Source organism: Musa acuminata, chromosome BXJ2-5 (genome assembly GCF_036884655.1).
Source record: "Musa acuminata AAA Group cultivar baxijiao chromosome BXJ2-5, Cavendish_Baxijiao_AAA, whole genome shotgun sequence".
Classification (NCBI taxonomy): domain Eukaryota; kingdom Viridiplantae; phylum Streptophyta; class Magnoliopsida; order Zingiberales; family Musaceae; genus Musa; species Musa acuminata.
In genome coordinates this window covers 33,755,034-33,781,641 of record NC_088342.1, presented here as the reverse complement: position 1 = coordinate 33,781,641, position 26,608 = coordinate 33,755,034, and the positions used below count along the sequence as shown (strand labels likewise).

Sequence of the window (26,608 nt, the reverse complement as noted above, 5' to 3'; positions counted from 1 at the left end):
TACATTAGACTCCCTAAAGCTAATGCATAGGAAATCTTCTGCATTTCTTAAGTTTCCAGATTTTTTTTAAGGCACTAATTGAGACTGAACTTGTCTCCCTTTGTGATAGGGGTGTCTCCTGGTTTACAATCCTATATGCTAAACCTTTTGAGTACTTTATCGATATAGTTCCTTTGTAATAATCCTAGAATACCTCGCGATCTATCTCGGTGTATCTTGATTCCTAATACAAAAGGGGCATCACCAAGATCTTTCATCTCAAAATTTCTAGATAAAAATCTCTTGGTTTCGTGCAATATGTCTATATCATTAGTGGCAAGCAGAATGTCATCCATATAAAATATTAGTAAAATAAATTTGCTCCCACTGAATTTATGATACATGCAATCATCAACAACATTCATCTTAAAACCAAATGAGATAATTACTTGATGAAATTTGTGATACTACTAAAAGGATGTTTGTTTTGTTAGGATCGAAATCGGCACTAAGAGGGGGGGAGTGTGAATTAGTGCTTACGATAAAAATTACATCGATTCGAAAATTTCGTTCGATAAAATCATATTGGAAATATGTTTAACTCGAAAACGTTCATAAAAATGTAATGAGCAAGTAAAGCAGTTTGCAATAAAGGTAAAAAACAAAATATAAATACAAACTAAGTTTTATAGTGGTTCGATCATCGTGACCTGCATCCACTCCTGATTCCTCTTCACTCAAGGCCATCGGCTTTCACTATCGATCTTCTTTCAACGGAGGAAGATCAACTATCCTTTTACACCCATTTTCTCCTTTTCACCGGTTTAGGAGATAACCTTTACAACCTCACCTCTCTCTTAAACTTCATATATAATACTGAGAGCTTGAGACGAGTTTTTATAATATTACTATAGCATTTTTCTTTTCTTTAACTCACAATTGATGTGTTTACTGAGTAAGGATGAGTAGGGCTTTTTTAGGCCCCAAATGAATTCAAATTTAGGGACCAAATGATCTCATCTTGGGTTTTCGGGGTACTAGCAATACCACCGCCTGCTAGTTTGAGACTAGGTGGTACCATCGCCTAACACAGTCTGGGAGATTGTATCTGAGCAATATTATCACCTAAACTGGCAGTGTCACAGCTTGGGCCAACTATGGGTCACTAATTGGGCCTTCCACTTGGCCCAAAATAACCCCAATTCAGGCCGAGTTAACCCATAATTGAGTTGGTCTAATTACATTCTAAACAATCCAATTAGAACTAAAACTACTTCGATCTAGACAAATTATTATAAGTAAGAATTCTAAGTTATCCAACATGTCATTGGTTCATCCGATGCTTCACCCGAACCTTCGGCATATCGTCCTCTCTTATGATGTATTGCCCAATCGACATGTTGATATCCGCAACACCCGATCTCCTTAGTGCAATGTCTGATCCTTTTGGCCCGATGCTCGAACTCATGGCACGAAGCCTTCTGCTGATATGTCGACCATTCCTCCGGTCCGACATCCAATCTTCTGACATGTTCCATTTTAGCCCAACTTTTGATTCCACCGCTTTAATCAATTTATCTTTCCTGATTGAATATAGTCCTACGTCACTTAAATGTACATTAGATCGTAAACTCATTAATTGATTTCATCGTCAAAATCCAAGATTCAATATGTTTTATCTCATAGATAGATTTTATCAATTTACATATTATTTTCTTTAGGTTCTTTTGATACAAAGTATTCTGGTTGTACCATATAAATTATTTCATCAATATTTCCATTGAGAATTGTTATTTTGACATCCATCTAAAAGAGCTCCAAATCAAAATGTGTGGCTAAAGCCATAATTATTCTAAAAGAGTCATTCGTTAAAACCGGAGAGGTTTATTTAAAGTCAATCCCTTCTTTTTGAGTATAGCCCTTTGCCACAAGACGTGCATTATATCTCTCCACATTACCATTAGAATCCCCTTTGGTTTTAAAAATTCATTTACAACCAATAGGTTTCACTCCTTCTAGTAATGGGACAAGTTCTCAAACTTTATTGTCTTGTATGGACTTATACTCTTGATTCATTGCTTTAATCCACTTATCAGAATTGGAATCCTCTATGGCTTGACAGAAGTTGATTGGATCATCTTCCATCATATCACTACTTTTTTCATGTTCCCAGAGAAATACCATATAATCATATGAAATGACACTCCTCCTTACCCTAATGGATCATCACAAAGGTGCTAGCTCTTGTGGCATATGTTCTTATGGATGTTGAGTTTGATCCTCATGAATAATTTTCTTATACTATATGAGAGTTGAAATAACTATATCCTTTTGAGGTATTGAATTTACCACATCAGTGGCAACTATATAAATTGGATTAAATTGAACCAATTCTTCCTCAAACGTAAAGTCTTTAACCTTATTTCTCCCCCCAAACTCAATATCCTTGTAGCAATACTCGTCTCAAAAATATTTATTGATTTGGGATTATAAAATTTGTACCCCTTAGATCGTTCAGAATAATCAATAAAATAATTGCTTATTGTTTGGGGTTCCAATTTCTTTTCGTTAGGCCTGTAAAGCCTTGTCTTAGATAGACAACCTATGAAAGTGTCTTAGACTAGGCTTTCTTCCGGTCCAAAGCTCATAAGGTGTTTTTGTAGTTGCTTTAATTGGTACTCTATAAGAATGTAAGCTATAGTTTTTATTGCTTCTCTTCAGGGTGACTCTGGCAAAGTAGATTAAAAAATCATATTTCTTACTATGTCTTTAAGTCTGCAGTTTCGTCTTTCAACTACACCATTCATGTTAGGTGACCTTGGCATTTTATACAGAGGGATAATTCCACACTCCTCTAAGCATAGAGCAAATGGTCCTCGACGTTATTCACTTGAGCCGTCATTTCTGTTGTAATATTCCCCTCCACGGTTAGATCTAATGCTTTATATATATATATATATATATATTCACTGTTGAATTAGATGCGGTCATCAAATTTGTGATCAAGATCGTAGGATCATGTGATCCTACGGCCCAGATTGAGATTTGGAGCTGGACCTGACGTTTGAATCGGATACAAAGCTTGACTAGAATGGAGTTACGAGTTGACTTAGAGTCGGTCGATTCAACTTAAGCAAGTTGGGATATAAATGTTTTGAAAAAGAAATAACGTGTCACGGCCTTCTTGGTGGTGCGCGATTGTAGGCGAACCCTAGTGGAAATACCAATCTCCAGCTCCGCAAACGAGATCAGGAATCACGGCCCACGCTCTCCTCTCCTCTCCTCCCTCTCTCTCCACCATCCTAAATACTTCACTCCTCCCTCTCCCGCGCAGCCAACCCCTTATTCCCAATGACTTGATTGAAGACGGCGGGTTTCAAAGTTGGTGAGGAGGTGCCGATGAAGGAGGAGGACGAGTTTATGCTTTTAAGAAATTGCTTCCTCGAGACCTCCTCGACATTAATCTCGTTGATGAATGGTTCTGGTTCGATTCAAGTGATATGGATTGTTGTTATTTTGGTTTGCTCTTCATGGTATTGTTCTGTTATCGAGTGATGAGGGTTTGTTCATTTTTGTTTTCATATCCTCGTTGCCAAGAAAATAGTTCTAAGACAGAGAGAGAGCGCCGACAAACATTTCAATTCGTGTCAAAACCGACGTAGACTAACTTACCAAAAATCGAAAGCTTAAAATAAATTAATTTTTTATAAATAAAATATTAATTTGATTATGTTGTTGTAAGCTCATTTACAAGATGAGTATTTGACCCTAAGGTTTTCTCCTTTGGCAAGTACCAAGAAAAATGGCGACGCACGGACGTGAGGGGATCATTAAAACGCACGGACGGACGTGAGGGGATCATTAAATCGCACGGACGTGAGGGGATCATTAAAACGCACGGACGTGAGGGGATCATTAAAACGCACGTCCGTGCGTCGCCACCAACAGCGAAATAGGAGCGGGCGAGGAACGTGAGGGGATCATTAAAACGCACGGACTTGAGGGGATCATTAAATCGCAACTACAGAGAGAAGCAGTGTAGAACGAGGAGGTCGAGGAGCAGTGACGGCCAGGACCGAAGAGCCAAGTAAGAATCCGCCATTTCCACCGTCTCTCTCTCTCACTCTCCCTGCCTCCGGGGGTGATATGGCGAGGGCGTCTCATGCTTAGTGACGCGGTTGATATCGGATTCGGGGAGTGGCCTCCGGAGCTGTCGGATCCGGGTGGGGTTGCAGCCGCCGCCGTTCTCCCTGTAGTTGCGATTTAATGATCCCCTCACGTCCGTGCGTTTTAATGATCCCCTCACGTTCCTCGCCCGCTCCTATTTCGCTGTTGGTGGCGACGCACGGACGTGCGTTTTAATGATCCCCTCACGTCCGTGCGTTTTAATGATCCCCTCACGTCCGTGCGATTTAATGATCCCCTCACGTCCGTCCGTGCGTTTTAATGATCCCCTCACGTCCGTGCGTCGCCATTTTGAGCGGAGAACGCACGGACGTGAGGGGATCATTAAAACGCACGGACGTGAGGGGATCATTAAAACGCACGTCCGTGCGTCGCCACCAACAGCGAAATAGGAGCGGGCGAGGAACGTGAGGGGATCATTAAAACGCACGGACGTGAGGGGATCATTAAATCGCAACTACAGGGAGAACGGCGGCGGCTGCAACCCCACCCGGATCCGACGGCTCCGGAGGCCACTCCCCGAATCCGATATCAACCGCGTCACTAAGCATGAGACGCCCTCGCCATATCACCCCCGGAGGCAGGGAGAGTGAGAGAGAGAGACGGTGGAAATGGCGGATTCTTACTTGGCTCTTCGGTCCTGGCCGTCACTGCTCCTCGACCTCCTCGTTCTACACTGCTTCTCTCTGTAGTTGCGATTTAATGATCCCCTCACGTCCGTGCGTCGCCACCAACAGCGAAATAGGAGCGGGCGAGGAAGACGAGATCGAGAGACGGAGCTTCACTCGTCCCACCCAGTTGTCCCGCTCGTCGAAAACCCCTACCTTTGCTCCTCAGGCGATCGATCCCGTCGTCGGGCCCTGCCCCCAGGTTTGCCTCCACTCCTTTCTCCTACCCCGTTCCTATTGCGACGCATTGATATGCTCTTGTTTCTTTTGCTATGGAGCTCGTCTCGATTTCCGTTTAATTGCTCAGGGTTGTATTTGTTCTGCGTGGATTCTCGGTTCTATTTGGATTACGCCTTTTCTTCTATGTTTCTCGTGAGGTTCATCGTGGCGGATCCTCTTGGGAAATCTCAATTAGGGTTTGGATTGTGGGGGCGTGGGGCTTTAATTTGATTAATTATGTTATTTGGATTGTTGATTGCTCGAATTTGGATGGTGAATCACGGGAAGTGCCATTGTGTAACATTTATTTATGTTTTGTAGATAAGAGTTTTTGGTCCTTCCGCAGCTACTCAAGTGCTCGGCCTATTGTCAGAGCTGGAATGGAGGGCATAAATGGTATATAAACTTGGTCTTGTTTTTCATTGTTTAGCTATAAGTTGTTCTCAACTTGTTGTCAAAGCTTTGGGAGTTGAGATGCATTAAAGAGAGTTTGCAATTTTGTTACAAGCATTGATTGAAAAGGCGCTAGGTGCCAAAAGGTGCTAAGGTCCAAAAACGTCCGAGGTGCTAGGCGTTCGTCTGAGTGAAGCGAGACGCTAAAATATAAAAATATATAATATAATTAATAAATATATTTATTTAAATAAAAATATATCATTTATTCTGAAACCTAATAATAATTTTAAATAAATAAAAATTAATAGTATTAAAATCAAAATAATATATTATTAATCTAATAAATAAAAATACTATTACTAGTATATAGTTAGTAGCAAGGTCTATCATACCGAAGCGTACCATCCGTACCCGGCGGTACGTACCGATCCGATAGGTTACCGGTATGCGGATCGCCCGATACCGCTACAGTGCTACAGTATGAAAAAAGTATAAAATTGTTCGGTACGCCCTGATGTACCGCCCGGTACACCGGTACCGTACCGTACCGTACCGAGCTCGGGTCGAAACGCCTGTACGGTACGGTACGACGAACCTTGGTTAGTAGCATATTGTTAATATATTGATAACAGTATACTATTGAAGTAAGAAGAGTGTGAGTAAGAGGAAGACTGAGGCTACTGACTGAGAGCAGCGGCAGCGGTAGCAACGAGAAGCGATAGTGGCAGCGGCAGCGGTAGCGGCGAGCGATGGCAACGGGAGCGGCGACAGTGGCAACGACAGTGGTAGTAACGAGTAGCGGGAGTAGGAGCGGCGAGCGGCGATAGTGGCAGCAGCAGCAGTAGTAGCGAGCAGAGGCAGCGGGAGCGGCAACAGTGTCAACGGGAGTAGGAGTGGCGAGCGACGATAGTGGCAGCGACAGCAGTAACAGCGAGTAGTGGCAGCGGGAGCGGCGATAGTGGCAGCGGTAGCAGCGAGCAGGGGGGAGCGAGAGCGGGAGCGGCGAGCGACGACAGTGGCAGCGGCAGCGAGAGCAAGAGCGACGAGCGACGATAGTGGCAGCGATAGCGGTAGCAGTGGCAGCGGCAGTGAGAGTGGAAGTGGCGAGCGGGGTTAGAGTTGGGGAAGTCGTGAGAAGAAGGCTGATATCGGTGCTTTAGTTGGTTCGATTGGACCAACTAAAGCACCGGAGATTGAACCAGACCTAAAACGCTGGTTCGGTCGCTGGGTTTAACCCGGGTGCTCGCCCGACGCCTGGGCTCGGGCGAGCGCCCAAGCGACGCGCTTCGGGCCTCCCCTCGCTTAGGAAGATGAACTTGACTTCGATATTTTCTGTTTCTATTTCACTTTATTTCATTGCTTGGCAACACTGATATATCTAAGCTTGCATGCTGCTTTACTTCACTTAAGAGGTATATCTTTTAGAAAGCTTTAATCTGATTTTGGATTCCAATTTTAGGCTGCAGTACACTAGAACTTGTTATGGACTGCTAACAATCTTGACATGTTTATGTTTTATCAGTGAAATCAACCATAAAATTGCTTTTATTTTCATATACAACATTTCTTAACTCTGAAAATAAAAAGTATGTAATGTCAGCAGTAGGTTGACATAAAGGAAAACTTGCATATACCTCCATAGTATAATAGCAAGAAATAATGTGTGAAGAATAGGGTTTCAGTTTCCTCACCTTCTTAACCATTTGCATTTGCAAACATGGGATAATAGTGATGGACTATTCAACTCTACTATGCAACTCTAACAATTGTGACTTGTCTGTATATATTGTGCAATTGTGACTTCACGCAAGATGCACAAGATGACACAGGAGAGTTCAAGAATGAAGATATAAAGATATCTTGATGTATTTTTTTTCGAGATGATGTGGAATTTATAATTGTCTCACTTTGATATTGATTTTTGGATAAAATAAAGATTGTAATGTGAAGTTTCAAATATCAATAATTTTATCTTGAATTTATGAAAAAGTTTTGGTATGATTTTGAAATTATTAAAAATTGATAGGTAATTAATAAAATTATTATTGACAGTATAGTGACACTCAAATAATCCATTACTAATTTTTTTTATATTTTAGTGACAGGTCAAGCCATCACTAAATTATTATTATCTTTTCCATTTAATCAGTAAGAGTTAATTATATTGTCACTAAAATTGTTAGTCAATTCTTTTAGTGACAGAAGTGTTCATAACCAATTGTTGTCACAGAAATATTAATTTATCAATTTATTTATTTTTAGCGATAGAATTTAATGTTTTAGCTACAAATATAAACTATCACTAAAAACTATAATTTAATGACATATGTGTCTTTTTTGTTACTAAAACTTTTAGCCACGAGATCTATGCTGACGGAAGCTAGTGATGGCTCATTTTGCACTAATTCTTTTAGTGACAACTTTTGTTCATGGTTAATAACTATTTTTCTTATAGTGTAGGGGGCATGTGACCTGTATGTGTGCCAATATCTCAAGGAGCAGAGGAAACCAATGGCCTCGATCGCTTCCTCGACATGGCACCACCCCACCCCCCTATTCCGATCGATTTCGATCAGCGTTGGCTTGGCTGTGCCGACGACCAATCGGGCAACGCTTCTCAACTTTAATCCATGGACCAAAGAGGTCCAGCTCTAAGTGAGAAGACCCAACCTCCCTTAGGGTAATAGAGCCATCTAAATCGGAAGGGGGTTGCTCCACACCCTTTTGGGGGTCGGCCTTGTGAGAAGAGTCCAGAAAAACAAGGGAGGAAGTCAAAGAAGTCATCGAAACTATACTTGAAACACACCAAAGGTAAATTCTCATATGAAACAGTTTGGAAAATTCCTTTCTTTAGCTGACCCAGTCATACTGCTTATGGGGTTTTGAAAGATCGATTTCTATACTAACCTTACATATCGACCCCTTTCAAACGAGAAAGAACATTCATCATTCTTTAGGGGACGACCTAGGAGAGAACCAAGATTAATAACACATTCTGTTCCAGTACTCCAAAGGAAGATTGACGAACTACACCTAGATAGGGACAGATGAGATCCTCTCTGTGAGAGGCTGGAAATTAGCTTTCTTGGGCATCAGATACAAAACCTCCCCTCGAATGGTCCATGGTCCCTCGGTGAGGATGCGAACAACCTCCGCTTTAGAAAAAAATTGAAAGCAAAAAAAAACCTTAAGCCAAATTGATCACTTGGGACACCAAAGAACATTTCCATTAGTGAGAAACCACATATTTCAGGAAATCCAAAGTCGAAGTCGGAGGAAATGATTGATCAAACTAGATATTCAAGGTTTTTGCCATTCATGAGGAGTTTTTTCGTCAAATTCGATGAAATCCTTAGAAGCATCATAGATCCGGTTAAACAAAGAAGAAGATAGTAGTGAACTTGCATCTGGCCCATATGAAGGACCAATTAACATCAATGCCTAAGAGATGCTCTTTCCAGTGAAAGGGCCATCCAATTGGCTCTTCTTGGAAGGCGGAGGGGCATTGGAAGGATCCCGATGGAGTGGCCCATTTTTCTTGGTACTTGCCAAAGGAGAAAACCTTAGGGGTCTGGCTTGGCATCACTCCAGGAACCCTAACTGAAGGGATCGACACCACAGAAGAAGATGATGACACCCTAGGGAGGGGAACAACAATGGATGCAAGGAGAGAGCCAAGTAGGGGATGTGAAGCCAGTAGTTGGGGGCGGGGGGGGGGTGGGGAAGGGTGTGGTTGGGTCGCATCAAAGGTGGAATTAAGGAGGGAGAAGGCAATGGGGTTGTCCTTATCGCCTTAGAAACCCAGAGCTTCTCTCTCTAAGGAAAGAAGAGAGTTCCCTACTCTCTCACAAATTTATTTAATGCATTACAATCGACCATATCTTGTTCAGAACTTCACGGTTAGCCCCCAATTCCCTTCTCGCACTTTTCTAGTTCGAAAACCCTAAAGAAGATGCAGTGCAAGATTCTTTTCCGCCATCAATCTGGTCCTCATGATTAATCTAGGACTATGTGTTTTTGCTGCTTATCGATCCGATTGATGTGATTCTCCCGATAAGCTCTAACTCTGATGGCTGCCCTCCCTCCGCAAGCGGACAACTTCTAGATCACCCTTGTTCTTTCCCTCAGTGAGCTTTTTTTTTCCTCATAAATTTGATACTTTTGGTCATATTTTTATATGAAAAAGGTTTACTTGGTGGAATTGGTGGCACCTGCTATTTCTATTCTTCTGTTTCTCTTTGGAACAAATTGATTTATTTGTAGGACATGCTTAGATCATCACAAGAGGATGAAGGTAAAAAGTTTGCTATGAGGTTTGTTACCAATACTAGATATTTGCAAAGTTTTTAGCATTGTGGTGAGGCACTGCGGTTATATCTCTGAGACTTATGTGATGGTATATTTAATTTTGAAGTGTTCAATATTGGTTGGCATGTAGGACGAGCAACAACAAATTACTTTCATAGTGGAGGAATAGAAAGAGAAAAGTGAAAGATAATAACTAAAAATAATAAGCAAATGTATAACTATCCAATTGGCTCAAAGATAACACTCCTAGGATAGAAGTCTTGCACCTCCGCATGCCTCACAAGGTGGGAAAGGAAAAAAACTTGATTCATGGATCCTTTTTTTATTCATACATTACAATGTTATAGCCCATTTTTATATGCTCAAGTATAAGAATAAAAAGAAAATTACAGAAATTTAAAAAATTACAATCGCATCAAATCAAATATATGATATCTTGTTCTTCGTTTCTGATTTGATTTGAGAAATAGTCTTCCTCTCTTCATGATATTTTTGATTGATAATCTTTCATCTTTATAGAGATGAATCTTTAAGATATTCAATCAAGATTTGTAATTTTCAATAATATGATTTCTTTTTTGTTGTATTTTTTCTTTCTTTTTCTCCTCGTTGAGTAGATATTTTCATGTTATTACATATGTAAAATATCTCTAAACAAATTAAATTTATTTTATTAATAAATTAATTTAATTGCTCATGCATCATATTGTTTTACTGTTTCTTTTTCATTTCTGCTATTGAGCGAGCATGCACATGTGGAGATTTTGGAATCGAATGAATTGTTCCTTTAAAGTCAGAGACGATTGAATTTGATTGGCCTAGATGCATGCATAGCAATTCATGTGCAGAGTATAGTTTCATCAAAACTAAAATTTTAATTTCATTCTTCCTCAAATTAGTGACTATATTATGGATATATTAGATGACATTTTGGTCTCTTTGGTGTTTATGTAGCATTTACATGATGCCTTTTGTGGAAGTTGTATGATATACTGCCATGGTTGTTTTGACCAAATACAAAGTTTAATATGCTAATGAGTTAGTTTTAGTTCCAGAGCATGCTTCTGATGATTCTTGGTGTGATGATGGGCTTCTGAATGAAATCTCAGATGCTGACTTAAACAGAGAACAGAAGAGGCGTTATGATCAATTTTATACAGTATCCTTGCAATCTATAAATGATATGCATATCCTTTGTCCAAAACTCTTCATAGTAAAACTTTTAGGGCTTTAAACTTGAGGATGTATCATATGGAACCCTTGACAAAAGTTTATATGGGTTATCGAGATGGTATATCTGCAGGAAAGGAAGCTTCTGCCCAAGAGGGCTTCAACATTGGGTTTAAGCAATCTGCAAGCAGTGGTTACAAATGGGGAATTGTTAGAGGCATCACAAGGTGAAAAGTGATAGTATTTACTGATCTCTTTCTGCAGAAGAATTTTGGTATCTTATTTTTCCTACATTATTTCGTAGTGCATTTGTAAACCTCCCAGATCAATTCAAAGAAAAGTTAGTTAAGAAGCTTGAAGACAGATGCACGTTTCAAAGTCTTTACAAGCCCGTTCAAGAGATTTCCACGGACGATGCTCTGAGAATGTATCACTTTCAACTACAACAAGAAAATAAACAATCTCATCAAAGATCAAAAGCGACAGTATCATCGGCAATCGAAGATTTTGACTGCAATAAGTTAGACTTCTTTTTCAAGGAGCTTATGTTACTTGTAAGTGAGTCTTCTGAAATCAAAGCAAGTGTTGATGTTGTAAAAGGAGAGGAAGAAGAATGACCTTGATGTTGAAGTACTTGGAGGGATCGTTCAAATTCACTTACGTCTGAATTTTCTGGACAGATTGTAATTTTTTGATGGCCTCAGATTGCAATGAAAAGAACTGAACCATTGCTCCATTGCAGCATAATATATTTTGAGATTTTGCTTCAGAAAAATAGGTTCCAAATTTCAGAGTATTGACTATTCTTCCACTGGAACTGTGCCGTCATTTTTGGGAACGTTGAAAGCACTCATGGTTTGATAATAATCTCCTTCCGAAATGCAATACTTTTTCATTGTGTTTGATGTTGAGCATGGCCTTTCTTTTTCCTCCTAGTTTTGCACACTGTAAATATAAGCATAAGATGCTTCTCCAACAATAACCATAGAATCTGATGAGAGGTTAATCAAGTAGCACTATATTGAAATGAATGAGATACTATTTTCAAACTAATACAAACAACTCTTACACTTTTTTCTTTCCTTTTTTCTGAATAAATTTCTACTTTCAGAATGCATTTACTTCAGCTTTAAATTAACATCGTATTTCATTAATTAGATTTTTTTTTACACTAAGTTAAAGTCATATGGTTGAGTTTTTCTGATCTTTCTTATGTATTTAGCAAGTCAATTCAATAGCCATAAATTTTTGATTTGCCAAATAAATCAGCAATTACCAACTTAACTCTCTTTGACCTTTAATTAATTGTAATCTTAGATGTCTAAGCATATTACAACTATGTCATGCTCCACAATATAGTATTTGTATAAATTATAAATTATAAAATATAAGTCTCATTAAATGTATTCATGTGTATAATTCTAGATTAATTATATATTATTTTTATAATTAATTATTATTTTTGAATGTGTCGGAGAATATTAAATCATATTGTCTTAGCATCTAGTAAAATCGGAGTCAGAATATCCAATGATCTTCAAATGGTCTGATCTCCCATATGATCTTTTGTTCTCTTTAAATATCTCATGACTCTTTTAGCTACATTCCAATGATTCATTCCATGATTGCTTAAGTATCTATCTAACATTCCAACAATGTACATTATATCTTGACGCGTACAAACCTGTGCATACATTAGACTCCCTAAAGCTAATGCATAGGAAATCTTCTGCATTTCTTAAGTTTCCAGATTTTTTTTAAGGCACTAATTGAGACTGAACTTGTCTCCCTTTGTGATAGGGGTGTCTCCTGGTTTACAATCCTATATGCTAAACCTTTTGAGTACTTTATCGATATAGTTCCTTTGTAATAATCCTAGAATACCTCGCGATCTATCTCGGTGTATCTTGATTCCTAATACAAAAGGGGTATCACCAAGATCTTTCATCTCAAAATTTCTAGATAAAAATCTCTTGGTTTCGTGCAATATGTCTATATCATTAGTGGCAAGCAGAATGTCATCCGTATAAAATATAAGTAAAATAAATTTGCTCCCACTGAATTTATGATACATGCAATCATCAACAACATTCATCTTAAAACCAAATGAGATAATTACTTGATGAAATTTGTGATACTACTAAAAGGATGTTTGTTTTGTTAGGATCGAAATCGGCACTAAGAGGGGGGGAGTGTGAATTAGTGCTTACGATAAAAATTACATCGATTCGAAAATTTCGTTCGATAAAATCATATTGGAAATATGTTTAACTCGAAAACGTTCATAAAAATGTAATGAGCAAGTAAAGCAGTTTGCAATAAAGGTAAACAACAAAATATAAATACAAACTAAGTTTTATAGTGGTTCGATCATCGTGACCTGCATCCACTCCTGATTCCTCTTCACTCAAGGCCATCGGCTTTCACTATCGATCTTCTTTCAACGGAGGAAGATCAACTATCCTTTTACACCCATTTTCTCCTTTTCACCGGTTTAGGAGATAACCTTTACAACCTCACCTCTCTCTTAAACTTCATATATAATACTGAGAGCTTGAGACGAGTTTTTATAATATTACTATAGCATTTTTCTTTTCTTTAACTCACAATTGATGTGTTTACTGAGTAAGGATGAGTAGGGCTTTTTTAGGCCCCAAATGAATTCAAATTTAGGGACCAAATGATCTCATCTTGGGTTTTCGGGGTACTAGCAATACCACCGCCTGCTAGTTTGAGACTAGGTGGTACCATCGCCTAACACAGTCTGGGAGATTGTATCTGAGCAATATTATCACCTAAACTGGCAGTGTCACAGCTTGGGCCAACTATGGGTCACTAATTGGGCCTTCCACTTGGCCCAAAATAACCCCAATTCAGGCCGAGTTAACCCATAATTGAGTTGGTCTAATTACATTCTAAACAATCCAATTAGAACTAAAACTACTTCGATCTAGACAAATTATTATAAGTAAGAATTCTAAGTTATCCAACATGTCATTGGTTCATCCGATGCTTCACCCGAACCTTCGGCATATCGTCCTCTCTTATGATGTATTGCCCAATCGACATGTTGATATCCGCAACACCCGATCTCCTTAGTGCAATGTCTGATCCTTTTGGCCCGATGCTCGAACTCATGGCACGAAGCCTTCTGCTGATATGTCGACCATTCCTCCGGTCCGACATCCAATCTTCTGACATGTTCCATTTTAGCCCAACTTTTGATTCCACCGCTTTAATCAATTTATCTTTCCTGATTGAATATAGTCCTACGTCACTTAAATGTACATTAGATCGTAAACTCATTAATTGATTTCATCGTCAAAATCCAAGATTCAATATGTTTTATCTCATAGATAGATTTTATCAATTTACATATTATTTTCTTTAGGTTCTTTTGATACAAAGTATTCTGGTTGTACCATATAAATTATTTCATCAATATTTCCATTGAGAATTGTTATTTTGACATCCATCTAAAAGAGCTCCAAATCAAAATGTGTGGCTAAAGCCATAATTATTCTAAAAGAGTCATTCGTTAAAACCGGAGAGGTTTATTTAAAGTCAATCCCTTCTTTTTGAGTATAGCCCTTTGCCACAAGACGTGCATTATATCTCTCCACATTACCATTAGAATCCCCTTTGGTTTTAAAAATTCATTTACAACCAATAGGTTTCACTCCTTCTAGTAATGGGACAAGTTCTCAAACTTTATTGTCTTGTATGGACTTATACTCTTGATTCATTGCTTTAATCCACTTATCAGAATTGGAATCCTCTATGGCTTGACAGAAGTTGATTGGATCATCTTCCATCATATCACTACTTTTTTCATGTTCCCAGAGAAATACCATATAATCATATGAAATGACACTCCTCCTTACCCTAATGGATCATCACAAAGGTGCTAGCTCTTGTGGCATATGTTCTTATGGATGTTGAGTTTGATCCTCATGAATAATTTTCTTATACTATATGAGAGTTGAAATAACTATATCCTTTTGAGGTATTGAATTTACCACATCAGTGGCAACTATATAAATTGGATTAAATTGAACCAATTCTTCCTCAAACGTAAAGTCTTTAACCTTATTTCTCCCCCCAAACTCAATATCCTTGTAGCAATACTCGTCTCAAAAATATTTATTGATTTGGGATTATAAAATTTGTACCCCTTAGATCGTTCAGAATAACCAATAAAATAATTGCTTATTGTTTGGGGTTCCAATTTCTTTTCGTTAGGCCTGTAAAGCCTTGTCTTAGATAGACAACCTATGAAAGTGTCTTAGACTCGGCTTTCTTCCGGTCCAAAGCTCATAAGGTGTTTTTGTAGTTGCTTTAATTGGTACTCTATAAGAATGTAAGCTATAGTTTTTATTGCTTCTCTTCAGGGTGACTCTGGCAAAGTAGATTAAAAAATCATATTTCTTACTATGTCTTTAAGTATGCAGTTTCGTCTTTCAACTACACCATTCATGTTAGGTGACCTTGGCATTTTATACAGAGGGATAATTCCACACTCCTCTAAGCATAGAGCAAATGGTCCTCGACGTTATTCACTTGAGCCGTCATTTCTGTTGTAATATTCCCCTCCACGGTTAGATCTAATGCTTTATATATATATATATATATATTCACTGTTGAATTAGATGCGGTCATCAAATTTGTGATCAAGATCGTAGGATCATGTGATCCTACGGCCCAGATTGAGATTTGGAGCTGGACCTGACGTTTGAATCGGATACAAAGCTTGACTAGAATGGAGTTACGAGTTGACTTAGAGTCGGTCGATTCAACTTAAGCAAGTTGGGATATAAATGTTTTGAAAAAGAAATAACGTGTCACGGCCTTCTTGGTGGTGCGCGATTGTAGGCGAACCCTAGTGGAAATACCAATCTCCAGCTCCGCAAACGAGATCAGGAATCACGGCCCACGCTCTCCTCTCCTCTCCTCCCTCTCTCTCCACCATCCTAAATACTTCACTCCTCCCTCTCCCGCGCAGCCAACCCCTTATTCCCAATGACTTGATTGAAGACGGCGGGTTTCAAAGTTGGTGAGGAGGTGCCGATGAAGGAGGAGGACGAGTTTATGCTTTTAAGAAATTGCTTCCTCGAGACCTCCTCGACATTAATCTCGTTGATGAAAGGTTCTGGTTCGATTCAAGTGATATGGATTGTTGTTATTTTGGTTTGCTCTTCATGGTATTGTTCTGTTATCGAGTGATGAGGGTTTGTTCATTTTTGTTTTCATATCCTCGTTGCCAAGAAAAAAGTTCTAAGACAGAGAGAGAGCGCCGACAAACATTTCAATTCGTGTCAAAACCGACGTAGACTAACTTACCAAAAATCGAAAGCTTAAAATAAATTAATTTTTTATAAATAAAATATTAATTTGATTATGTTGTTGTAAGCTCATTTACAAGATGAGTATTTGACCCTAAGGTTTTCTCCTTTGGCAAGTACCAAGAAAAATGGCGACGCACGGACGTGAGGGGATCATTAAAACGCACGGACGGACGTGAGGGGATCATTAAATCGCACGGACGTGAGGGGATCATTAAAACGCACGGACGTGAGGGGATCATTAAAACGCACGTCCGTGCGTCGCCACCAACAGCGAAATAGGAGCGGGCGAGGAACGTGAGGGGATCATTAAAACGCACGGACGTGAGGGGATCATTAAATCGCAACTACAGAGAGAAGCAGTGTAGAACGAGGAGGTCGAGGAGCAGTGACGGCCAGGACCGAAGAGCCAAGTAAGAATCCGCCATTTCCACCGTCTCTCTCTCTCACTCTCCCTGCCTCCGGGGGTGATATGGCGAGGGCGTCTCATGCTTAGTAACGCGGTTAATATTGGATTCGGGGAGTGGCCTCTGGAGCCGTCGGATCCGGGTGGGGTTGCAGCCGCCGCCGTTCTCCCTGTAGTTGCGATTTAATGATCCCCTCACGTCCGTGCGTTTTAATGATCCCCTCACGTTCCTCGCCCGCTCCTATTTCGCTGTTGGTGGCGACGCACGGACGTGCGTTTTAATGATCCCCTCACGTCCGTGCGTTTTAATGATCCCCTCACGTCCGTGCGATTTAATGATCCCCTCACGTCCGTCCGTGCGTTTTAATGATCCCCTCACGTCCGTGCGTCGCCATTTTGAGCGGAGAACGCACGGACGTGAGGGGATCATTAAAACGCACGGACGTGAGGGGATCATTAAAACGCACGTCCGTGCGTCGCCACCAACAGCGAAATAGGAGCGGGCGAGGAACGTGAGGGGATCATTAAAACGCACGGACGTGAGGGGATCATTAAATCGCAACTACAGGGAGAACGGCGGCGGCTGCAACCCCACCCGGATCCGACGGCTCCGGAGGCCACTCCCCGAATCCGATATCAACCGCGTCACTAAGCATGAGACGCCCTCGCCATATCACCCCCGGAGGCAGGGAGAGTGAGAGAGAGAGACGGTGGAAATGGCAGATTCTTACTTGGCTCTTCGGTCCTGGCCGTCACTGCTCCTCGACCTCCTCGTTCTACACTGCTTCTCTCTGTAGTTGCGATTTAATGATCCCCTCACGTCCGTGCGTCGCCACCAACAGCGAAATAGGAGCGGGCGAGGAAGACGAGATCGAGAGACGGAGCTTCACTCGTCCCACCCAGTTGTCCCGCTCGTCGAAAACCCCTACCTTTGCTCCTCAGGCGATCGATCCCGTCGTCGGGCCCTGCCCCCAGGTTTGCCTCCACTCCTTTCTCCTACCCCGTTCCTATTGCGACGCATTGATATGCTCTTGTTTCTTTTGCTATGGAGCTCGTCTCGATTTCCGTTTAATTGCTCAGGGTTGTATTTGTTCTGCGTGGATTCTCGGTTCTATTTGGATTACGCCTTTTCTTCTATGTTTCTCTTGAGGTTCATCGTGGCGGATCCTCTTGGGAAATCTCAATTAGGGTTTGGATTGTGGGGGCGTGGGGCTTTAATTTGATTAATTATGTTATTTGGATTGTTGATTGCTCGAATTTGGATGGTGAATCACGGGAAGTGCCATTGTGTAACATTTATTTATGTTTTGTAGATAAGAGTTTTTGGTCCTTCCGCAGCTACTCAAGTGCTCGGCCTATTGTCAGAGCTGGAATGGAGGGCATAAATGGTATATAAACTTGGTCTTGTTTTTCATTGTTTAGCTATAAGTTGTTGTCAACTTGTTGTCAAAGCTTTGGGAGTTGAGATGCATTAAAGAGAGTTTGCAATTTTGTTACAAGCATTGATTGAAAAGGCGCTAGGTGCCAAAAGGTGCTAAGGTCCAAAAACGTCCGAGGTGCTAGGCGTTCGTCTGAGTGAAGCGAGACGCTAAAATATAAAAATATATAATATAATTAATAAATATATTTATTTAAATAAAAATATATCATTTATTCTGAAACCTAATAATAATTTTAAATAAATAAAAATTAATAGTATTAAAATCAAAATAATATATTATTAATCTAATAAATAAAAATACTATTACTAGTATATAGTTAGTAGCAAGGTCTATCATACCGAAGCGTACCATCCGTACCCGGCGGTACGTACCGATCCGATAGGTTACCGGTATGCGGATCGCCCGATACCGCTACAGTGCTACAGTATGAAAAAAGTATAAAATTGTTCGGTACGCCCTGATGTACCGCCCGGTACACCGGTACCGTACCGTACCGTACCGAGCTCGGGTCGAAACGCCTGTACGGTACGGTACGACGAACCTTGGTTAGTAGCATATTGTTAATATATTGATAACAGTATACTATTGAAGTAAGAAGAGTGTGAGTAAGAGGAAGACTGAGGCTACTGACTGAGAGCAGCGGCAGCGGTAGCAACGAGAAGCGATAGTGGCAGCGGCAGCGGTAGCGGCGAGCGATGGCAACGGGAGCGGCAACAGTGGCAACGACAGTGGTAGTAACGAGTAGCGGGAGTAGGAGCGGCGAGCGGCGATAGTGGCAGCAGCAGTAGTAGTAGCGAGCAGAAGCAGCGGGAGCGGCAACAGTGTCAACGGGAGCAGGAGTGGCGAGCGACGATAGTGGCAGCGACAGCAGTAACAGCGAGTAGTGGCAGCGGGAGCGGCGATAGTGGCAGCGGTAGCAGCGAGCAGGGGGGAGCGAGAGCGGGAGCGGCGAGCGACGACAGTGGCAGCGGCAGCGAGAGCAAGAGCGACGAGCGACGATAGTGGCAGCGATAGCGGTAGCAGTGGCAGCGGCAGTGGGAGTGGAAGTGGCGAGCGGGGTTAGAGTTGGGGAAGTCGTGAGAAGAAGGCTGATATCGGTGCTTTAGTTGGTTCGATTGGACCAACTAAAGCACCGGAGATTGAACCAGACCTAAAACGCTGGTTCGGTCGCTGGGTTTAACCCGGGTGCTCGCCCGACGCCTGGGCTCGGGCGAGCGCCCAAGCGACGCGCTTCGGGCCTCCCCTCGCTTAGGAAGATGAACTTGACTTCGATATTTTCTGTTTCTATATCACTTTATTTCAATGCTTGGCAACACTGATATATCTAAGCTTGCATGCTGCTTTACTTCACTTAAGAGGTATATCTTTTAGAAAGCTTTAATCTGATTTTGGATTCCAATTTTAGGCTGCAGTACACTAGAACTTGTTATGGACTGCTAACAATCTTGACATGTTTATGTTTTATCAATGAAATCAACCATAAAATTGCTTTTATTTTCATATACAACAGTTCTTAACTCTGAAAATAAAAAGTATGTAATGTCAGCAGTAGGTTGACATAAAGGAAAACTTGCATATACCTCCATAGTATAATAGCAAGAAATAATGTGTGAAGAATAGGGTTTCAGTTTCCTCACCTTCTTAACCATTTGCATTTGCAAACATGGGATAATAGTGATGGACTATTCAACTCTACTATGCAACTCTAACAATTGTGACTTGTCTGTATATATTGTGCAATTGTGACTTCACGCAAGATGCACAAGATGACACAGGAGAGTTCAAGAATGAAGATATAAAGATATCTTGATGTATTTTTTTTCGAGATGATGTGGAATTTATAATTGTCTCACTTTGATATTGATTTTTGGATAAAATAAAGATTGTAATGTGAAGTTTCAAATATCAATAATTTTATCTTGAATTTATGAAAAAGTTTTGGTATGATTTTGAAATTATTAAAAATTGATAGGTAATTAATAAAATTATTATTGACAGTATAGTGACACTCAAATAATCCATTACTAATTTTTTTTATATTTTAGTGACAGGTCAAGCCATCACTAAATTATTATTATCTTTTCCATTTAATCAGTAAGAGTTAATTATATTGTCACTAAAATTGTTAGTCAATTCTTTTAGTGACAGAAGTGTTCATAACCAATTGTTGTCACAGAAATATTAATTTATCAATTTATTTATTTTTAGCGATAGAATTTAATGTTTTAGCTACAAATATAAACTATCACTAAAAACTATAATTTAATGACATATGTGTCTTTTTTTGTTACTAAAACTTTTAGCCACGAGATCTATGCTGACGGAAGCTAGTGATGGCTCATTTTGCACTAATTCTTTTAGTGACAACTTTTGTTCATGGTTAATAACTATTTTTCTTATAGTGTAGGGGGCATGTGACCTGTATGTGTGCCAATATCTCAAGGAGCAGAGGAAACCAATGGCCTCGATCGCTTCCTCGACATGGCACCACCCCACCCCCCTATTCCGATCGATTTCGATCAGCGTTGGCTTGGCTGTGCCGACGACCAATCGGGCAACGCTTCTCAACTTTAATCCATGGACCAAAGAGGTCCAGCTCTAAGTGAGAAGACCCAACCTCCCTTAGGGTAATAGAGCCATCTAAATCGGAAGGGGGTTGCTCCACACCCTTTTGGGGGTCGGCCTTGTGAGAAGAGTCCAGAAAAACAAGGGAGGAAGTCAAAGAAGTCATCGAAACTAGAGGGCAAATCCACTTTATGACCCACACAACTATACTTGAAACACACCAAAGGTAAATTCTCATATGAAACAGTTTGGAAAATTCCTTTCTTTAGGTGACCCAGTCATACTGCTTATGGGGTTTTGAAAGATCGATTTCTATACTAACCTTACATATCGACCCCTTTCAAACGAGAAAGAACATTCATCATTCTTTAGGGGACGACCTAGGAGAGAACCAAGATTAATAACACATTCTGTTCCAGTACTCCAAAGGAAGATTGACGAACTACACCTAGATAGGGACAGATGAGATCCTCTCTGTGAGAGGCTGGAAATTAGCTTTCTTGGGCATCAGATACAAAACCTCCCCTCGAATGGTCCATGGTCCCTCGGTGAGGATGCGAACAACCTCCGCTTTAGAAAAAAATTGAAAGCAAATAAAAACCTTAAGCCAAATTGATCACTTGGGACACCAAAGAACATTTCCATTAGTGAGAAACCACATATTTCAGGAAATCCAAAGTCGAAGTCGGAGGAAATGATTGATCAAACTAGATATTCAAGGTTTTTGCCATTCATGAGGAGTTTTTTCGTCAAATTCGATGAAATCCTTAGAAGCATCATAGATCCGGTTAAACAAAGAAGAAGATAGTAGTGAACTTGCATCTGGCCCATATGAAGGACCAATTAACATCAATGCCTAAGAGATGCTCTTTCCAGTGAAAGGGCCATCCAATTGGCTCTTCTTGGAAGGCGGAGGGGCATTGGAAGGATCCCGATGGAGTGGCCCATTTTTCTTGGTACTTGCCAAAGGAGAAAACCTTAGGGGTCTGGCTTGGCATCACTCCAGGAACCCTAACTGAAGGGATCGACACCACAGAAGAAGATGATGACACCCTAGGGAGGGGAACAACAATGGATGCAAGGAGAGAGCCAAGTAGGGGATGTGAAGCCAGTAGTTGGGGGCGGGGGGGGGTGGGGAAGGGTGTGGTTGGGTCGCATCAAAGGTGGAATTAAGGAGGGAGAAGGCAATGGGGTTGTCCTTATCGCCTTAGAAACCCAGAGCTTCTCTCTCTAAGGAAAGAAGAGAGTTCCCTACTCTCTCACAAATTTATTTAATGCATTACAATCGACCATATCTTGTTCAGAACTTCACGGTTAGCCCCCAATTCCCTTCTCGCACTTTTCTAGTTCGAAAACCCTAAAGAAGATGCAGTGCAAGATTCTTTTCCGCCATCAATCTGGTCCTCATGATTAATCTAGGACTATGTGTTTTTGCTGCTTATCGATCCGATTGATGTGATTCTCCCGATAAGCTCTAACTCTGATGGCTGCCCTCCCTCCGCAAGCGGACAACTTCTAGATCACCCTTGTTCTTTCCCTCAGTGAGCTTTTTTTTTCCTCATAAATTTGATACTTTTGGTCATATTTTTATATGAAAAAGGTTTACTTGGTGGAATTGGTGGCACCTGCTATTTCTATTCTTCTGTTTCTCTTTGGAACAAATTGATTTATTTGTAGGACATGCTTAGATCATCACAAGAGGATGAAGGTAAAAAGTTTGCTATGAGGTTTGTTACCAATACTAGATATTTGCAAAGTTTTTAGCATTGTGGTGAGGCACTGCGGTTATATCTCTGAGACTTATGTGATGGTATATTTAATTTTGAAGTGTTCAATATTGGTTGGCATGTAGGACGAGCAACAACAAATTACTTTCATAGTGGAGGAATAGAAAGAGAAAAGTGAAAGATAATAACTAAAAATAATAAGCAAATGTATAACTATCCAATTGGCTCAAAGATAACACTCCTAGGATAGAAGTCTTGCACCTCCGCATGCCTCACAAGGTGGGAAAGGAAAAAAACTTGATTCATGGATCCTTTTTTTATTCATACATTACAATGTTATAGCCCATTTTTATATGCTCAAGTATAAGAATAAAAAGAAAATTACAGAAATTTAAAAAATTACAATCGCATCAAATCAAATATATGATATCTTGTTCTTCGTTTCTGATTTGATTTGAGAAATAGTCTTCCTCTCTTCATGATATTTTTGATTGATAATCTTTCATCTTTATAGAGATGAATCTTTAAGATATTCAATCAAGATTTGTAATTTTCAATAATATGATTTCTTTTTTGTTGTATTTTTTCTTTCTTTTTCTCCTCGTTGAGTAGATATTTTCATGTTATTACATATGTAAAATATCTCTAAACAAATTAAATTTATTTTATTAATAAATTAATTTAATTGCTCATGCATCATATTGTTTTACTGTTTCTTTTTCATTTCTGCTATTGAGCGAGCATGCACATGTGGAGATTTTGGAATCGAATGAATTGTTCCTTTAAAGTCAGAGACGATTGAATTTGATTGGCCTAGATGCATGCATAGCAATTCATGTGCAGAGTATAGTTTCATCAAAACTAAAATTTTAATTTCATTCTTCCTCAAATTAGTGACTATATTATGGATATATTAGATGACATTTTGGTCTCTTTGGTGTTTATGTAGCATTTACATGATGCCTTTTGTGGAAGTTGTATGATATACTGCCATGGTTGTTTTGACCAAATACAAAGTTTAATATGCTAATGAGTTAGTTTTAGTTCCAGAGCATGCTTCTGATGATTCTTGGTGTGATGATGGGCTTCTGAATGAAATCTCAGATGCTGACTTAAACAGAGAACAGAAGAGGCGTTATGATCAATTTTATACAGTATCCTTGCAATCTATAAATGATATGCATATCCTTTGTCCAAAACTCTTCATAGTAAAACTTTTAGGGCTTTAAACTTGAGGATGTATCATATGGAACCCTTGACAAAAGTTTATATGGGTTATCGAGATGGTATATCTGCAGGAAAGGAAGCTTCTGCCCAAGAGGGCTTCAACATTGGGTTTAAGCAATCTGCAAGCAGTGGTTACAAATGGGGAATTGTTAGAGGCATCACAAGGTGAAAAGTGATAGTATTTACTGATCTCTTTCTGCAGAAGAATTTTGGTATCTTATTTTTCCTACATTATTTCGTAGTGCATTTGTAAACCTCCCAGATCAATTCAAAGAAAAGTTAGTTAAGAAGCTTGAAGACAGATGCACGTTTCAAAGTCTTTACAAGCCCGTTCAAGAGATTTCCACGGACGATGCTCTGAGAATGTATCACTTTCAACTACAACAAGAAAATAAACAATCTCATCAAAGATCAAAAGCGACAGTATCATCGGCAATCGAAGATTTTGACTGCAATAAGTTAGACTTCTTTTTCAAGGAGCTTATGTTACTTGTAAGTGAGTCTTCTGAAATCAAAGCAAGTGTTGATGTTGTAAAAGGAGAGGAAGAAGAATGACCTTGATGTTGAAGTACTTGGAGGGATCGTTCAAATTCACTTACGTCTGAATTTTCTGGACAGATTGTAATTTTTTGATGGCCTCAGATTGCAATGAAAAGAACTGAACCATTGCTCCATTGCAGCATAATATATTTTGAGATTTTGCTTCAGAAAAATAGGTTCCAAATTTCAGAGTATTGACTATTCTTCCACTGGAACTGTGCCGTCATTTTTGGGAACGTTGAAAGCACTCATGGTTTGATAATAATCTCCTTCCGAAATGCAATACTTTTTCATTGTGTTTGATGTTGAGCATGGCCTTTCTTTTTCCTCCTAGTTTTGCACACTGTAAATATAAGCATAAGATGCTTCTCCAACAATAACGATAGAATCTGATGAGAGGTTAATCAAGTAGCACTATATTGAAATGAATGAGATACTATTTTCAAACTAATACAAACAACTCTTACACTTTTTTCTTTCCTTTTTTCTGAATAAATTTCTACTTTCAGAATGCATTTACTTCAGCTTTAAATTAACATCGTATTTCATTAATTAGATTTTTTTTTACACTAAGTTAAAGTCATATGGTTGAGTTTTTCTGATCTTTCTTATGTATTTAGCAAGTCAATTCAATAGCCATAAATTTTTGATTTGCCAAATAAATCAGCAATTACCAACTTAACTCTCTTTGACCTTTAATTAATTGTAATCTTAGATGTCTAAGCATATTACAACTATGTCATGCTCCACAATATAGTATTTGTATAAATTATAAATTATAAAATATAAGTCTCATTAAATGTATTCATGTGTATAATTCTAGATTAATTATATATTATTTTTATAATTAATTATTATTTTTGAATGTGTCGGAGAATATTAAATCATATTGTCTTAGCATCTAGTAAAATCGGAGTCAGAATATCCAATGATCTTCAAATGGTCTGATCTCCCATATGATCTTTTGTTCTCTTTAAATATCTCATGACTCTTTTAGCTACATTCCAATGATTCATTCCATGATTGCTTAAGTATCTATCTAACATTCCAACAATGTACATTATATCTTGACGCGTACAAACCTGTGCATACATTAGACTCCCTAAAGCTAATGCATAGGAAATCTTCTGCATTTCTTAAGTTTCCAGATTTTTTTTAAGGCACTAATTGAGACTGAACTTGTCTCCCTTTGTGATAGGGGTGTCTCCTGGTTTACAATCCTATATGCTAAACCTTTTGAGTACTTTATCGATATAGTTCCTTTGTAATAATCCTAGAATACCTCGCGATCTATCTCGGTGTATCTTGATTCCTAATACAAAAGGGGTATCACCAAGATCTTTCATCTCAAAATTTCTAGATAAAAATCTCTTGGTTTCGTGCAATATGTCTATATCATTAGTGGCAAGCAGAATGTCATCCATATAAAATATAAGTAAAATAAATTTGCTCCCACTGAATTTATGATACATGCAATCATCAACAACATTCATCTTAAAACCAAATGAGATAATTACTTGATGAAATTTGTGATACTACTAAAAGGATGTTTGTTTTGTTAGGATCGAAATCGGCACTAAGAGGGGGGGAGTGTGAATTAGTGCTTACGATAAAAATTACATCGATTCGAAAATTTCGTTCGATAAAATCATATTGGAAATATGTTTAACTCGAAAACGTTCATAAAAATGTAATGAGCAAGTAAAGCAGTTTGCAATAAAGGTAAACAACAAAATATAAATACAAACTAAGTTTTATAGTGGTTCGATCATCGTGACCTGCATCCACTCCTGATTCCTCTTCACTCAAGGCCATCGGCTTTCACTATCGATCTTCTTTCAACGGAGGAAGATCAACTATCCTTTTACACCCATTTTCTCCTTTTCACCGGTTTAGGAGATAACCTTTACAACCTCACCTCTCTCTTAAACTTCATATATAATACTGAGAGCTTGAGACGAGTTTTTATAATATTACTATAGCATTTTTCTTTTCTTTAACTCACAATTGATGTGTTTACTGAGTAAGGATGAGTAGGGCTTTTTTAGGCCCCAAATGAATTCAAATTTAGGGACCAAATGATCTCATCTTGGGTTTTCGGGGTACTAGCAATACCACCGCCTGCTAGTTTGAGACTAGGTGGTACCATCGCCTAACACAGTCTGGGAGATTGTATCTGAGCAATATTATCACCTAAACTGGCAGTGTCACAGCTTGGGCCAACTATGGGTCACTAATTGGGCCTTCCACTTGGCCCAAAATAACCCCAATTCAGGCCGAGTTAACCCATAATTGAGTTGGTCTAATTACATTCTAAACAATCCAATTAGAACTAAAACTACTTCGATCTAGACAAATTATTATAAGTAAGAATTCTAAGTTATCCAACATGTCATTGGTTCATCCGATGCTTCACCCGAACCTTCGGCATATC

General features: G+C 39.3%; 2 long non-coding RNA genes across 2 annotated transcripts; both read left to right on the top strand.

Annotated features, from left to right (window-relative positions):
- Positions 1-11,025: 11,025 nt before the first annotated feature.
- LOC103998218 (uncharacterized) lies at positions 11,026-11,660 on the top strand. Its single transcript, XR_010486688.1, has 2 exons — positions 11,026-11,152; positions 11,230-11,660. It is a non-coding gene; the product is annotated as an uncharacterized LOC103998218 (long non-coding RNA).
- Positions 11,661-23,672: 12,012 nt separating this feature from the next.
- On the top strand, positions 23,673-24,307 carry LOC135611933 (uncharacterized). The gene is made up of 2 exons (XR_010486690.1): positions 23,673-23,799; positions 23,877-24,307. It is a non-coding gene; the product is annotated as an uncharacterized LOC135611933 (long non-coding RNA).
- Positions 24,308-26,608: the final 2,301 nt, after the last annotated feature.